This window comes from Acipenser ruthenus, chromosome 1 (assembly GCF_902713425.1).
Source record: "Acipenser ruthenus chromosome 1, fAciRut3.2 maternal haplotype, whole genome shotgun sequence".
Taxonomy (NCBI): domain Eukaryota; kingdom Metazoa; phylum Chordata; class Actinopteri; order Acipenseriformes; family Acipenseridae; genus Acipenser; species Acipenser ruthenus.
Genome location: NC_081189.1, coordinates 98854477 through 98868145, shown reverse-complemented (window position 1 = coordinate 98868145; position 13669 = coordinate 98854477). Strand labels below are relative to the sequence as shown.

The following is a 13669-nucleotide window of genomic DNA, read 5'->3' as shown; positions in this document are numbered from 1 at the left end:
TTTGCTCGTCTAGTTTGAGTGAAAGTAAATAACAATAAGGTATTAGTAGTAGTAGTATTACTACTCGTGATAGGATAATGGCTAACAATAAAGGCTGTTAAATTATTTCTGCTGCATAAAGACAAAACATAGCTCCATGATTCAAGTAAAATTGTAATATTCCTGTATTTGTCATGCCATCAAGTTTGCATTAAGCCTGTTAGATGTAGTCAAAGCAGGCTTAAGATTGCTGAATTGGGAAGATCAGAAGTTAATGACTTGTTCAGACAATATTTAATATCAGGGTAAGTCAAATCAATATACCTTTATGAAAGAGGATCATAGTCCTAGGGAATTAAACACACACACTACTATAATTTTTAAATGTACAAATTTGTCACTGAAATGAAAGACAAAATAGAACTGTCATAAAATTGTGGTTGGAACTTACAATGGCAAATCCCTTTCCTCCCCCACACACACATTATCCATTTTATTGACTGTGGTTTAGCTAATGACACTTCCTACAAGCCTCTTGGGGCTTCTCGGTACAAATAAAGGTGTAAGTGTACAGTATTGTAGGTGTTGTACATTATGTTTCAGTGTATGCTTTTTCCATTCCTCATATACACTGGGTCAGAGGGTTTATTATTATTATTATTATTTTTATTATTATTATTATTATTACTTGTTTATTTATAAATCAGGTATCTGTAAAAGGTTGGTGCTGGTAAGCAAGAGTACTATATCTAATGCAACTGAAGCCTCTAAAAAAAATGTTAAGATACGAAATTGGCCAGTTGACCACCTTATTTTCAGGTTTCTTTTCTATCAATATGAATGTGTGACAAAAATATTTCTGTAACTGGAATAATTTCATTATGGGTTTCCAATATAATATGTTGTAAACATATTCTCATTTCAAAATGTATTAAATAGCTCAATTTTGTGTGAAATAAGGCTTGAAAATTCAAGCTGCATGACTTAGACCAGTACTGACTTGCACATAAAACACTGTGCAAAATTGAAAAGGCTTGCTTTTCCTCTCTGTTGCTAGGCAACTGTGTTTGCAAATCTGAATGAAAGTACACCTCTTTCACAGGTCTCTATTTCTGATGCAGTACAAGCAAATCACATTTTATAAAATTACCATTTTGTTTGGTGGCCTGAGACTCTGACATTTTATAAATACAATACGTTTAAACTGTTTTGGGTCACACCAAATCAAAAGTCATTTGGCTACCCTTGCATTACATTTTCTTTATTTAAAAAAAGAAAGTACCACAAGAATAATGTGAAAGTCCTGTCACAAACCTTAATCAGTACCTCCTCATTTAGGTTTGTTCCAGTAGGTAATCAGAACAAGTGACCGTGGTTCTGCGGAAGGTGCTTTGTGTCACTGCAGTTACTTGTCCCAGATGATTTCTGAGAACCTCCTTCCGTACAGAGTTGCACATCATGTGACAGGCAGATGTACGGGGTCACATAGATTGTCATGCAACCAAGTAAAAAAAAAGACACATGCTGTATGCACTCACTGCACCAACATGCACATACAAAATACACACACTATCACATACATTCAAGAACTACAAATAAACCCATAACATACCCATCTCAAAGTATATGTGCGTAGACCAGTGTTCCAAAACTCACACTTGTTATAAAAAATACACTTATAGATTCACATGCATAATAGTGTCTTGATACAAAAGACCACATAGTTCAGAAGCTTCCACAAATTGTTTCGTAAACACATATTGTATATCTGTGCCATTAATATCCTATAAATACCTCCAATGTCTTCAAATACATTCTCCCTTGAGAAAGGTGTGAAGCATACAGAAACGCTGGGCAGCTGGCTCTTCTGAGCCGTATATTGTGTATGTCTCTGGGGTTTTGCCATTTGTGAACAGGCTGGCTGTAGGGGTGACGTCAGGCCAGGAAGTGAAACCAAAATACAGAGCACCTGCGGGCGAGACGCTGTGGCGCTCAGTGTTTTATTAATACAACTATAATAAAAGGTCTGAACAAAATGAAACACTTTTCACAAAACACAAAAACAAACAAAACAGCTCGTTGGCCAAAACAGACAGACAGACACTGTGAGACAAACTCAAAACAAATACCCTGCTGCTTTAATTCAGTACGTATAGCAATTGTAATTTCTTTAATTCTTTTTTTCCTCTCTCTACTCACCGAATACCCAACCCAGAGTGAGTGACTTGTGCATCTAACTGTACAGTTGTGCCGGGATTCAATTACTAATTAATTATTCACTGAATCCCAGCACATGAACTAATTTGTGCAATTCTAGTATATCTGTTTAAACTTGTATTGCATATAAATGGGGACAGTTCTGGTGATTATTTATTTATATATTGAAATTAACACTTGCCGTTTTCTCTCAGGTCGTGATTATGATGTGATGTTGTTGATTATTTATGTGTAGTGAGTTGATATATATTGTCAATAGATAACAATTTATTTACTTTGTTGACTGTCTGTTATATATTATTTTTTTGTGATGTCAATCTGATAAAGATACAGCTCTTGTTCATTTCTAAAAAGAAAATAATGTTATGAGATTTATAAAATTTATTTTTATTGTGACACAAAAGTTAATTAAACAAAAAAAAGACATTTGTTGGTTGCATAAGTATTCACCCCCCTGAGTCAATACTTGGTAGAAGCACCTTTGGCAGCAATTACAGCTGTGAGTCTTTTTGGGTAAGTCTCTACCAGCTTTGCACATCTGGATCCTGCAATTTTTGCCCATTCTTCTTGGCAAAATTGCTCAAGCTCTGTCAAGTTGGATGGGGACCGTTGGTGAACAGCAATTTTCAAGTCTTGCCACAGATCAATCGGATTGAGGTCTGGGCTTTGACTGGGCCATTCTAAGACATTCAGATTCTTGTTTTTAAACCACTCCAGTGTAGCTTTGGCTGTGTGTTTAGGGTCATTGTCCTGCTGGAAGGTGAACCTCCGCCCCAGTCCCAAGTCTCTTGCAGACTGAAACAGGTTTTCCTCTAGAATTTCCCAGTATTTGGCTCCATCCATCTTGCCCTCAATCCTGACCAGTTTCCCAGTCCCTGCCGATGAAAAGCATCCCCATAATATGATGCTGCCACCACTATGCTTCACCGTGGGGATGGTGTTCTCAGGGTGATTAGCAGTGTTGGCTTTGCGCCACACACAGCGTTTTGCGCTACGGCCAAAAAGTTCAATTTTGGTCTCATCAAACCAGAGAACCTTTTTCCACATGTTTGCTGTGTCTCCCACATGCCTTTTTTGCAAAATCCAAATGGGATTTGATATGGGTTTTTTTCAGCAATGGCTTTCTTCTTGCCACTCTTCCATAAAGCCCAGCTTTGTGGAGCGTCCTGGTTATAGTTGTCCCATGGACGGTTTCTCCTATCTCAGCTGTGGATCTCTCCAGCTCCTTCAGAGTTACCATTGACCTCTTGGTTTCTTCTCTGACTAATGCCCTCCTTACCTGGTCACTGAGTTTTGGTGGATGGCCTTCTCTAGGCAGAGTCGTTGTGCCATATTCTTTCCATTTTTTAATAATGGATTTAACGGTGCTCGGGGGGATGTTCAAAGTTTGGGATATTTTTTTATAACCCAACCCTGATTGGTGCTTCTCCAGAACTTTATCCTGGACTTGTTTTGATAGCTCCTTGGTCTTCATGATGCTGTTTGTTTAGATATGCTCTCTAACAAACTCTGGGGCCTTCCAGAAACAGGTGTATTTAATCTGAGATCATGTGACACTTTAATTGCACACAGATGGACTCCTTTCAACTAATTATGTGACTTCTGAAGGCAATTGGTTGCACCAGAGCTTATTTAGGGGTGTCACAGCAAAAGGGGTGAATCAAGACTTTTCAGTTTTTTATTTGTAAATAATTTTGAAAAATATGTAGATTTTTTTCCCCACTTCGACATTATGGACTATTTTGTGTAGATCAGTGACAAAGAGTCCTAATTAAATCCATTTTAATTCCAGGTTGTAACACTACAAAATGTGGAAAAGTCCAGGGGGGGTGAATACTTATGCAAGGCACTGTATATATATATATATATATATATATATATATATATATATATATATATATATATATATATATATATATTTAATTTAACATGTTGTGAAGATTATTCTTAATGTTGGCCCTCCCTTTGAAACAATGTAACAAGGCAGTCCTTTGTCTGATATAATGTGTTTGTTCACCTGTATCTAATGGACGTAAATTAATGGTCTATTTAAGACAAGCTGGTTGCAACATTCTCAAATACTGATGAAGATCTTTTGTAGATCGAAACGTTGATTTTACCTGATGGCATGGTGTTTTTAATTTAAATTAACACAAACTGTTTAATCTTTTTACTTGCAATCCCTGTGCTCACATACTATTACATACTTTATCTGCACGTGAAGTGATTGTGCAATCCCTGTGCCTAAATATAACTATATATTTTAAATCACTTGTGCCACACAGACCCATTTATATCCCATGCACCAGTATATCCACATACAACACACAACATGAAACACAAAGACACGCACAGGGGCGGGGCACACTGTCACACTGTTATATTCTCTTTTTATCTTTTAACATTTCTTCTTCCAAGCTACTGTTACAACAGCACTCTGTTCCTTGATGAATCTTTTTCCTGGGACTTTCAGCTATAAACTAAATTGGCAAGCTTCAGAGATTTTACAGATTTCTAAATGTTGGCCATCTGCTTTGCTTCACGGGTAGAATATTAATCAGTAACCCATGGAACACAAGTGATTAGGGATCATAATACTCTTAGATTAGGGGAGGATGGTACCCCACCCCCAACACACACACACACAATCTATTTAAAGGATCGGAGTAAAATCAATGTACTAATGTTATCATATTTGAGTAGGGTAGAGACACCAGGAGGTCAAAATCTTTAAGTGCCTTTTGGGATCGGAGCCTGTAAGTGGTGCACTGCCGTGTGGAGCTTGAGTGCCATTAACAGCACTAGATTTATAATTTTTCCCTCTAGCTGCTTTAAAAAAAATAATATTTAGTAATACAAAACTCCTTGAAATGTTAAATACCATAAGGGTAAGTTGGTCGCACTTTACCTAACTGGTTATAAAACATAAAGTATTACTCCTATGAAATTCCATTATATATGAAATTATGTCCAAGTATTAACAGTAAATTAATACCACTCCCATTTTAGTTTTTTCAAACTACCTGTAAATGTGCCAGTTAGTGACAGTTTTAATGGTGTGTCCTGTGACTGTGATGCACCTTTCCTATTCGTAAGGTGTATGTTGGGAGGGGGTATGGTGGTGGTTCATCAGACCTGAACTGAACTCTTTTAGGCTGCATTCACACTGTGTCCGCTTCAAACGGACTCGGTCTGGTTCATTTAAGTGTCGTCGTTCAGGATTTTTTTTAAAATGTTTTCCGAACATTTCATGTTAAATTTTTTTCTTAAATGGGGAGTGATTCATCAACCTTTTATTTCAAAAACCTGAAATTCAGAAAGCCTTTTCTGTCGCTCTTTCCACCTTTTTCATGAATAAATGAAAGGAAATGTTTTACGTGGACTGCCTACAGGACAGCCTAACCTAAACAAAAAGGGAGGCAAGTCGGTCACTTATTGACGATGATACAGGAAAAAACAAGCATTGGAAAGAGCAACACATGTCAAGACAGGTAAAGTTTGTTGCTGTAAACAAGATTACATTTATTATAATACTGATGATCACCATAACATTTTAAATATTAAGAATTTACTATTGTTTCACTACTTTTATTTCTTCTAAGTGTTTAGCGTCTTTATTTCAAGTTTTCTGTTTTTGTTTTATATGTGAATAGCTCAATAACGCAGTACAGCCACCGCATATACAGATGATGATACGAACCTGCATGTGTTGAATGTATGTTTTATATACACAGCTGTATCTCTTGCTCTACAATCAGAGGGGTGGGGGGAGGTCTTCTTCACACCTGCAAAAAACCAACCCCAGTACCTCACATGGAGGAAAAAGAAAATAAAATCCCATGAGATCCTAGAACTTCTGGTGGAGGAGGTTCTTAAAAACAAGCCACATTGGTCATTGGTTATTTGGCCCACAAAAGAAAAATGTTTAAAAAAAATCACACATGAAAAATCTTTTGTTTTTTTTGCTGTGTTGCAGTTGCCTGCCCTTCTCACCAAAGATTCTGAACCACGCCTGACATGGTTGGTTGACTCACTCCAAATTGATCCCCCTTTCGGATTTTGGAAAACAGTTGCTTTTTGTTATGAAATGACGTCACACAGTTCTCGGAAAAACAAAACACGCCTTTGATGAATCGGAAACATTCTTAAACCATTCTAAATACATTCATAATAACGATTTTTTGGAACCGACTACATTCGCCTGAATAGGGGCCAATGTATCAATGTGCTTACTGGTCACATATCTATGAGCAAAGGGACTGAGTTTGTTTGAATGTGAGGTAAAGTTAGTTGGGGCACTTTAACCCCGTCCAGGCTGTCAAACAATAACAATAAAACTATGTGTTTTTACACACAAACAATACATTTTTAATAATAATAATAGTAATAATAATAATAATAATAATAATAATAATGGGGGGGCTCCCGAGTGGCGCATCCAGTAAAAGGCGCTCCACGTGGAGTGCAGGATGCGCTCTATAGTCTGGACGTCGTGAGTTCGAGTCCAGGCTATTCCACAGCCGACCGTGGATGGGAGCTCCCAGGGGGCGGCGCACAATTGGCCGAGCGTCGCCCGGGGGGATGGAGGGTTAGGTAGGCCAGGGTGTCCTCGGCTTACCGAGCACCAGCGACCCCTGTAGTCTGGCCGGGAGCCTGCGGGCTTGCCTGTAAGCTGCCCGAGAGCTGCGTTGTCCTCCGACGCTGTAGCTCTTGGGTGGCTGCATGGTGAGTCCGCAGTGAGAAAAAAAACGGTCGGCTGATGGCACACGCTTCGGAGGACAGTGTGTGTTCGTCCTCGCCCTCCCGAGTCAGCGCAGGGGTGGTAGCGGTGAGCTGAGCTTAAAAAATAATTAGCCATTCTAAATTGGGAGAAAATAATAAAAATAATTGGCAACGACTAAATTTATATAAAAAAAATATAACTGCCAGGCAGTTTTATGGCTTCCAAGCTCAGTACCAGTTGGAAATTTTGGCAAACTATAGCACTGCAGAACAAGTGTCAGCAACAGATCACTTTTCTGGAGCAGTTTCAATTCAAAATACTCCATTTGTTCATTATCTCACGATGCTTTATAACTTTAAACACCATAGTAATAATGACCCTATCTACACACTGTAAGGAGTTATAAGCTAATTTTACATTTTAATTTAATGAGAGGTCAAAGGTTGCAGGCAAGGTCATTTTTGGATGGAGCACATATGGTTTCCTATATGTGTTCCATAGTAACCACAATCCTATGTGCACTGGAAACCTAATAAATAAATAAATGATCTTTACAATAACAATAGACTTCCCAAAACAGCTTGGAAACCTAAAAATAATCCTATGTACACTGTAAGGAGTTATAAGCTAGTTTTACATTTGACCTTAGAGAGGTCAAAAGTCACAGACAAGGTGATTTTTGGATACAGCCTATATGGGATCCTATCTGTGTTCTATAGTAACCATTAATCTATATACACTCTGTAAGGAGTTATAGGCTAGTTTTACGTTTTAACTTAAGGAGTGGTCAAAGATCACAGGCAAGGTCATTTTTGGATAGAGCATATATTGGTTGCTATATGTGTTCCATAGTAACCATTACCCTATCTGAACTTTGTACGGAGTTATACGCTAGTTTTGCATTTGACCTTAAGGAGAGGTCAAAGGTCACTATCAAGGCAATTTTTAAATAGAGCATATATGTGTTCCATAGTAACCATTAACCTATCTGCACTATGTAAGGAGTTATAAGCTAGTTTTACATTTGAAGATTTTGAAAGGTTTTTAAAGAAATGCGTCAGGCGGTCATATTGGTTTACGCACAAACACAGTTTTTGAAAAAGTCAATTGTATTGACACAGGGATGATGCTTGTCAACTTTGGAGTTAATCAAATAAACTGTTTTTTCAATTGAAGTGGTTTTAAATTTAAGAAGAAAATGTAGGTCTGGCGGCCATCTTGTTTTACGAAAGAACAGAATTTCTCTCTGTTTGAATTCCATTGTCCCCAGGATGATGCCTACCTAGTTCAGAGTTAGTTGGTTAAACAGTTTTCGAACAGAAGCAGTTTAATGTTTGGGGCGCGTTTCGGTAAAACTTGGTGGCAGCCATTTTGATGTTAAAATGTATTGCAGCAGCTTCTGCTTCGCAAACTTGAAGTGGGTTTGGTTGTTGATGACATATGCCAAGTTTCAGATCGATCGCTTCACCGGTTCCCAAGAAAAAGATTTTAAAAGGTTTTTTTTTAAAAAAAAATGCATCAGGCCACCATCTTGGTTGACACAGGATTGCCAGCCGCCAGAGGGGGACAACCCTGACAGATGTCCCGAGCCTGAGCCCCTGGAAATGGTTTGCTCGAAAGCTCGCGACAGACCTTACATGTACATACCGTCATCACCAGGGATCCTAGTTTTCCGCAATAAATAAATAAATAAATAAATAAAAAATCTCTGATAAAAATCTATAAAAATCTGTGTTATTCCGCAATTAAAATGAAATGCTAAAATTGATCCCCCACCGTCACATTACAAGATAAACAAACAGTACTATTCAGTGGCGACTCGTGGCTTGAAAAACTGGTGGGGCACAGACCCACCCCCCCCCCCCCCCCAAAAACAAAAAAACGGACTAACCGTGCTCAAACCCGATGCCCAGTTTTAACCATTTTTACGTAAACATTAAGCTAGCTTTCTAACATTACCAGATCTTTCATCAAAAACAGTTCTACACCAGATTGCCACAATCAAGAGAGCTGCAAACAACACTTTACAGGCAACTGACCAATGACATGTTTGTATCAACAGCCACAGCTGCACTAACCTGAGTGTTTGAAATGGAAGGAACGTCACACTTTCGTGCTGTTAATAACATGCTGAAATTCAGAAGAGTCAGGTTTGGTTTCTGTTGATGTCTCTGGCATTGGTGGTTTACCTTTTTTATTGTAGAAAAACTCCAAACGTAGCTGTCTTTTTGCCATTTTAACAGGGCTGCATAAAATTTCACTCTGTTTTTAGCACATATTTTCGCTGACTGAAAAAGTGAAAGTCTCACACGAGAACAAATATAATGGTGAAGGGTCTTGGACACACTTTGGTTGTTAAAAGGACTGTAAATTAAATGTTTAAAACCAAACCAAAACCAAAAGAAACGGTACAGAGCACACCCCCTAGAGCCCACTGGTCGACAAAGGTGGCCATGTCGCCAGCGGACTCTGCGTGGGCGTGCTCCAAATTAACCCAGGACCGGACCAGGGCCCTGAACATGGCTCTAAAAAACTTGGTTAGTGATGCTACGAGCCTTAACCATATGTGTGTTGAAGGCCACTAGGAACTCTTCCATCCCTGTCAAGAGGAGTGCTAACCTGCTCTCCTTTCATAGTAGTCGTAGTAGTTGTAGTAGTATTAGTATTACGACATAAGACTAATATTCTTTTTGTTTGTTTTGTGGTATGTTAACAAAATGCACATTTTTTTCATTGACATCAGTGTTTGTGTATTGGCTAGCAAGCAGTCAAGCTACTGTCGAACTGCTTGTATCTGCATAAGAAACGTGAGCTGCTTTTGCTTCTTTGACATGGGCTATTAATCGTAGTGGAATAAGTACATAGAAAAACATGTGAATGTGTATATCTAAATAGTTTAGAAATTAATTATTCAAATAGGTTTACTGTATTCAAATCAAGATGAATATATGTCTTTGTTCATGGGTGACAAGTGAGGTTTTGTTAAAATACAAAGAAAATACATTATAAAATTAGAAGGTTGTTTACAAGGTAAATTCTGTCAGTGTGCGCTAGCTGAATTGAGAGGGGGCACTTCTCATAGGACTTGTCCCGGGCCCCAAAATTCCTGGCTATAAATATGACCATGCTATAAATATAACATTTGATTTATCAGTAACATGAAAAAGTAGATCATGCCTGCAATTGTGATGCTATTATAATTTAATTCAGTCTTTTCTAGATATATTTAAAATTTGAGAGGATGACATACTAATGGATGAACAGGCAGAGGAACCCTCCATATACCCTCTTAATAACTTTTGGTAATAAATATAATTTTCCAGTTTCATCATAATTGGAAAAGCATTTCCTTTGTGATAAGGGTGACATATATACAGATACTGTACATCCTCCACATACCTCCAAATTATCCCTTATAAACATTTAACATAGTAAAATGTACACTACAACCATTGGAAAAGCACAGTAAAACTACAAAAATGCTGTGGATGATGCTCTCAAAAAAATGTTATGAATGTAACTACAGGTTTACGTACATGCAGCCACTTCTGATAATGAATAGCTGAGAAGGCATGATATGCTACTGCTTAGAGTTGATCTGGTGCCAGTTACTGTTTACACCCTCTATTCATTTTCATATTATTTCCCTGAGTATACAGCGATACACTCCGGAGAGTCAACATCAAGGTTCTCCACTTGTGAATCCAATCAAGCTGCTGCATCAAGCTGAAGAGACTGATGAAAAGAAGGCCTATGAAACTGATGTGTTGAGAAGAGTGGCAAATATATATTCACCAGACTTATTGAAAGAGCTTATATATCCTATGACAATTCATCTAGAAACTGTAATACATACCAAATTTTAAAAAAAATACATACTGAATGGCTGTCAGTACTTAGGACCAATATTTTTTTTATTTACTAAACACATTATTGTTTATTTTCTATTCACCTAAATCTTTGATAATCATAGAGTATTATTAACTTATGAGTACCACAATATACTGTATGATGTCAGGGAAGCATATTATTCAGTTTGGTGGCTTTAAACACCCCTAAACCAAGAGTTGGTAATAAGTTTATCACACTCACTATAATGAAAAGGCACACCTTCAACTATTATTTGTTTATTTAGCAGACGCCTTTATCCAAGGTGACTTACAGAGACTAGGGTGTGTGAACTATGCATCAGCTGCAGAGTCACTTACAATTACGTCTCACCCGAAAGACGGAGCACAAGGAGGTTAAGTGACTTGCTTAGGGTCACACAATGAGTCAGTGGCTGAGGTGGGATTTGAACCGGGGACCTCCTGGTTACAAGCCTGTTTCTTTAACCACTGGACCACACAGCCTCCTACTCTGTTAGACAGTCTCAAGTGGAGCTCTCTGTACATGGAATCAATGAAAGAATCTATGGTATGCACTGTAACATGTTGCTCGTAGATATATTGCAAATTAACCTTACAGGGGTTGAGGCACTGCATTTATCAATAGAACACACAAGTGCTATTTAGTAACTGAATCATGTTATCATGGCAAAACAGAAAAGTAACATGGGCCCATTTGTGTTACAAAACAATTTAACCTATGTGTTCTATTCAGTACAGTTTGAGCACTCTTACAGTGAGTACTTTCCTATTTATTTTGCATCAGTAATATTTGCCTCTGCATTAAATATTATTTATAGTGAAGCTGTTTGGAGGGCTGGGGTATAACCAATAATTACTGAAAGCTGAACAGCACAGCAGAACATTGGTGGGGTCAAATAATCTTTCATTAAAATATAAAGCACATGTATTTAAAACTTTGCACGTACACATTTAAAACACAGTAAATAAAGATAATCACCAATGAAGATAACTCAGCTGTCTTAAATGTCATTTCAATTTTTGAGCTATTGATCAGACAATAAAAACAAATTGCTTGATTTGCCATTCTTGTTTTTACAATGACTTTGTGTCATTAGGACGCACTTTAAATGAAATATCCATAATTGATGAATGGGTCTAAAAAATACCGCTTGCCATCGCAGATTGATTGGAAATGTTTGGTACACAGTAAATGTCATGATATGTAAGAAGATCAGTTGATCCCTTAAACTCCTGTATTTTGGTATGCAATCATGAACGTTTAGTATGCTATAAAGAGTATAACCAGTGAAGCAAATGCACAACATGATATTTAAATCATAGTTACACGAATTAAGATAATTTTGAATTCATTCCTCTTTCACGCCTGAAAGAAATAGAGACAACTGAACACTGCCCTGGATGCCTGATTTATGGGACTCCCTGTATAACAACATTATAGTATTACTGAAGAATAATCTCTCTACTATGTTGTACTGCATTTTACTGATTTAAAACAAAAAGTATTGCATTAAATACGGCAGTACATTTTGTATGTGGTTTACAGCACAGTGAAATGTATTATTTGTTATAAAAAAAAACAATAATGACATGGTGTAGGCCATTTTTGTACATGAACACAAGTTGCATTCACCAGCTTAAAAGCAACACTGGCATTGTTCCATTCAAGGAAGCCACAGATTTGGAATTGTGTGTGGGTGCAACTATTAAGAATGGGTGAAACTACTGCAGCAAGTAAGTAATATAGCTCTTGCATCTGTAACAATTCATTTAGCTTGTTGTTGTTGTTGTTGTTGTTGCGCATCGTTATACAGCAATTGATCTATTTCCAACAGATCTATTACAAATTAGAGATTTATAAATGCTTGCATCTACATATGTCTCTATATACAAGTAAATATGTAAATGCGACTTGTGTTAAACGATGTACAAACCAGGTTTTATTAAATTTGTATAAGTGATTCAGTAGATATGAAAATAAATTGGGGGATAACAATAACATGCCTTAAAGCATGCCACAGCCGTAAACACAAAATTGGAGCTGTGTCATGAAAAACTAGATGACGATAACTTACCTCCACCATATGTACACGTATAAATGTAACTGTAACATACATCTCCACAAGTAATATTTTTTTTTTTCTCAAAAAGATAGGTGTCAGAATTATTGGCACCCCTAAAGATTTTTATAAATAAAATCAAACAAAATTACATTTGCATTAACATTCTACTTCTTTAAGTTCATCTCAGTCTTAAGGAACTGTATTGTGGCCTTCCATGGCTTCCTGTTTCACTGGGGTATAAAAATGAGGTAACACGCATATGAAATCCATTTGTCATCCATCACCATGGGGAAAGGCGAATAACTCACAAATGAAAAGAGACAAATGGTTGTTGACCTTCATAAATCAGGCAATGGGTACAAAACAATAGCTAAAAAACTAAAGATACCACTTACCACTATTAGGGCAATAATTAAGAAGTTCAAAACCACTGGAACAGTGGTAAACTTGCCTGGTAGAGGACGCAAGTGTATCTTGCCCCCATGCACAGTGAGGCAGATGGTTTGGGAGGCAAAGGGAAATCCAAGGGCCACTGTTGGAGAATTACAGAACTTGGTTGCATCTTGGGGTCACCAAGTCTCCAAATCTACAATTAGATGCCACCTCCATGCCAATAGGCTATTTGGAAGGGTTACCAGAAAAAAGCCTTTATTGAGAGCAACCAACAAACGTAAGCGCCTGGAGTTTGCTAAACGGCGTTTGGCACTTCGATTGGAACCGGGTGCTATGGTCAGATGACACGAAAATAGAGCTCTTTGGCCACGCACACCAGCGGTGGGTTTGGCTTCGAAAGAAGGATGTGTGTGCAGAAAAGAACC

The 13669-nt window shown here is 37.6% G+C and overlaps 1 non-coding gene across 1 annotated transcript; it reads right to left on the bottom strand.

The window, feature by feature from the left end:
• Nucleotides 1-9445: 9445 nt before the first annotated feature.
• On the bottom strand, nucleotides 9446-9560 carry LOC117421610 (U6atac minor spliceosomal RNA). The gene has a single exon (XR_004547543.2). It is a non-coding gene; the product is annotated as a U6atac minor spliceosomal RNA (small nuclear RNA).
• Between the last annotated feature and the right edge of the window lie 4109 nt (nucleotides 9561-13669).